Source organism: Podarcis erhardii (assembly GCF_964252035.2).
Source record: "Podarcis erhardii genome assembly, chromosome: 10".
NCBI classification, from domain to species: Eukaryota; Metazoa; Chordata; class Lepidosauria; order Squamata; family Lacertidae; genus Podarcis; species Podarcis erhardii.
Genome location: NC_138500.1, coordinates 1,327,681 through 1,331,469, shown reverse-complemented (window position 1 = coordinate 1,331,469; position 3,789 = coordinate 1,327,681). Strand labels below are relative to the sequence as shown.

Sequence of the window (3,789 nt, the reverse complement as noted above, 5' to 3'; positions counted from 1 at the left end):
GAAAAAACCTCAAAGAGGTTTACAGCATATTAAACATCAATAAAACAATGCAGAATCAAACATTTCTGAAGAAGGGCAAATATAGAGTATACAGTCAAAGCAACATAATTAACAGGAAACTAAAATATTAAAGATTTCAAAATAATGCATTACAAAGGAGGTCAACTGCAAAATACATATTAAACACAAACCAAGTTAACAAAAAAAAATCTTACACATTTCAAAAGAAAACTTTGCTAAGTGAAGTCAAATATAAAATGCACATTTAAAACAGCATGATTAACAAGAGAATAAAATATTATCATAATCATGACACGGCTGTTTGGCAGGCACAAAAAGATGGGGCAAAAGAATCCAATAATTTGGATTTGTTGTCAGGCATTGCGATGTCCCTCCAGTCTCCCCAGGAACCTCTTTAGTGGAGCTGGTGGATGTGGGCCATGGCTGTCAACTTTCCCCTTTTTTAAGGGAAATTCCCTTATTCCGAATAGGATTCCTCGCAAGAAAAGGGAAAAGTTGACAGCTATGGTGTGGGCCCCGCCCCCCTAGGCCAGGTGGAAAGGGCCTTGCAGGGAACAGCCTTCAAGACTCACAGCCGGGCAATGTTTATTGTGTCATTATCATTTATTGTGTTATGGCAGGCTTGGGGTGAGTCTGGATGATGCCTTGACGGCCTTCCAATTTGGGTGGGTGGGTGTCTGGTGCCCAGTGCGGGTTAGGATCTAACCAAGCAAGTCACTGAACTGGTCACACAAGTTTCTCTGCAAGACAATGACCTCCGCTGGCCTCTTAAGTGTCCTCATCAGCATCCCAAAAGAATGGAAATAAAGAAAAGGATTAAAAAGTTGTCCAGTAGCACCTTAAAGACCAACTAAGTTTGTTCTGGGTATGCACATGAAAGCTTATATCCAGAACAAACTTAGGTGGTCTCTAAGGTGCTACTGGACCATTTTTTAATTTTTATTTACTTATTTTGACCGCGTCAGACCAACACGGCTACCTACCTGAACCAAAAGAACGGGTTCCATTGCAAGAGCTACAGCTAAGTGAGGGAGCCCTCCACGTTAATGGACGGGCCTTTCCTCCACGCCCTCATCTAGCTACACAAGAGACACAATAGTGTGTGAGAGAACGGAGTTGGAAGCAAGTTGGAAGCTGGAGAAACAGAGACTTGCTTGATCTGTGCTGAATCCAAAGCTGTGAATAATGGAGAAGGAAGAGCTTTTGGGGTGTTAATGCCGTGGGCCCCTCTATCTTCTTCTCAGGTTGTATATATGTGTCAATAAAACCAGATATAGTAAAGACACCACCATCTCTGCTGACCTTCGTAAGAGCCTGGAACCCCCAGAGTCTCTCGCTGCTTGGAGACAGGAATGGAGTGTAACAGTACAGTATTTCACTTGTTCTACTCTGCCTTGTGATGCCCTTGTAAAAGGCAGCATATAAGCATTTAAATAAAAAAGCACCCACGTTCTCATAATTCCTTGATCCCTGAAGTGCTTTGACCTGTCCATCCCCAGTGAAATCCCTCGCAAGCTTTCCACGAACAGAGCTTATGCAGCCCACACAACATAAAGACTTGTGGAACGTTTATGCACAAAACATCTGGGTCTCTCGCTCCTTGAAGGTTTGGCAGCTGCCACACGGGGAGGGGGTGTGTGAAATCAGGATGTTAAGTTTCTGCAGCAGTCTACTGTCAAGGAACAGAAAAGAAATGGATTTATACATGGGAGTTTTCCGGTGGCATTTGAGGTTGGTGGAACGCCACCAAATGAAATGAACTCTTGAATGAAATCTTGAATTCCCCAAGCACCCTCTGGTAGGAACGCACGCAGGTTTGCGGCTGAGCCTCGTGGAGCCGTTCTTGGAATGACGTCTTGGCCAGACTCCAGGGCAGATTGTATTTCCAGAAAAGGGAAGTGTGCGCGGTGGAAGAATTCCTCGCCTCTGCATCCAGGCCTGTGTCTCCTCTTGAGCAGCACAAAGAGAGCAGGATCAGTGCAGGAAACATGATGTGCAGCGTGAGAGGGAAGGACGTCATCCGAGGTGCAAAGGACAGTCATGGGACATTCTGCGTGCCAGTTTCACGTGCCAGATCAGAGACGCAGCCGGGCTTCTCTGTGGCTGTTGAAGTCATTTAATGGCTACGAGCGAAGCTTCAATGGGACGAGGAACTCCAGGCATCCAGGCGGCGGCCACGTCTGGTGGGGTCTTAAGGCCGCTTGACCATGTTAGGCTGCCGAGAGAACCGAGTTGTCACCCACCTTGACAACTGTTTGCAGCAGAAGGGCAAACTGGTTTAAGTCAAGCCCCACCAGAGGGGCTGGCATAGCTGCCCCTCTGATGTAAGCCCCAAATCAGGGCAGAGAGAAGGGAAAGGAACATCAGGGGACTCGCTGGCCTTCAGACTCCAGCTGCACCCTTGGTGACCTCACAACGTGAGGTCATATAGAAAGCAGGTGCAAGGAAAATTCAATGGAAAAAAAACGCACCTCTTCCCATCTTCCCTATCCACTGCCTTGCGGGGTATCTATTTTCTTTCTTTCTTTTTGATTTTTTTAAAATTTCAGGCCATTTGCAGTGGTGCCTTGGGTTAAGAACTTAATTCGTTCCGGAAGTCCGTTCTTAACCTGAAGCATCACTTTAACTAACGGGGTCTTCTGCTGCTGCTGCTGCCGCGCCGCCGGACCCTAAATTCTGTTCTTATCCTGAAGCAAAGTTCTTAACCTGAAGCACTATTTCTGAGTTAGTGGAGTCTGTAACCTGAAGCGTATGTAACACGAGGTACCACTTTATTTTTAAAAAAACATTTGAGTCCTTAAGATGAGCTGGATGCCTGCAACAGCAGCTCTCTTGGTCTTTTGTGCTGTTCCTTCATGGAATCCATTCCTGACTCTACGGTAGACCTTTTTCAGATGCCTCATACGGCCAGTTCTGGTGGTATTGAGCCTCTTGGCCTCAGCACTCCAGTTATACTTTCTCTTGTGCTTAGCAGGATATCCACATTTTCCACAGGTAGACTTCTGGAGATGAATGGCCTTGGACGAACATTGAAGGCACAAAGTGTGCGTCTTATTGCGACGCTTTCCAAAGCAGGATGTTCCTTTCGCTGTCTGTCTTCAGCCGCCACAACGAAAGAGGGCTTGCGGGATATCTTTGGGAGAAGAAAAGGCTCAGGAGTAGACCCTACACAAATCCAGAATGGAGTCCCAGAGACAATTGGATGGCACCTTTTATGCCAAGTTCTGGCAACTCCTGCAGCCAAGCTGGTGCCAAACGGATTGCTCTGCTTTCCTTGGGACCAGTCGGGCCGAGAGAGGGGTGGTCTCGCTGTCTGGGTAGCCCAGGACCTCCAGACACTCTGCCCAGGCTTGCGCCTCAGGGAGGCCACTTCTTTTTTTTTTTATAATAATTTTTATTGATTTTACAACATAAAGAAAAAACAAAACAAACATAATGCGACTTCCCCAAACCTCCCCTTCACTGCATCCAAATTTCAAAATTTTTAGCAATTCTTCATCCCATTTTTATATTTAATTCTCTTTAAAAAGAGTTTCTGCTTTATAAATTTCGATTTATAGCTGTAATTCTTAGTGTCCAATCCCCTGACATCTTAACATTCCGAAATTTTACAACAATTTTTAAGATAGATTTTAAATTTTTTCCAGTCCTCCTCCACTGTCTCTTTCTTCTGGTCACGGATTCTGCCGGTCATCTCTGCCAGTCCCATAAATTCAGTCACCTTGGTCTGCCATTCTTCCAGAGTAGGTAGTTCTTTAGTCTTCCAAT

At 45.5% G+C, this 3,789-nt stretch overlaps 1 pseudogene across 1 annotated transcript; it reads right to left on the bottom strand.

Annotated features, from left to right (window-relative positions):
- Positions 1 to 2,818: 2,818 nt before the first annotated feature.
- Positions 2,819 to 3,119, bottom strand: LOC309351038 (large ribosomal subunit protein eL37 pseudogene; annotated as a pseudogene). Its single transcript has one exon. The product of its transcript is annotated as a large ribosomal subunit protein eL37 pseudogene (transcript).
- Between the last annotated feature and the right edge of the window lie 670 nt (positions 3,120 to 3,789).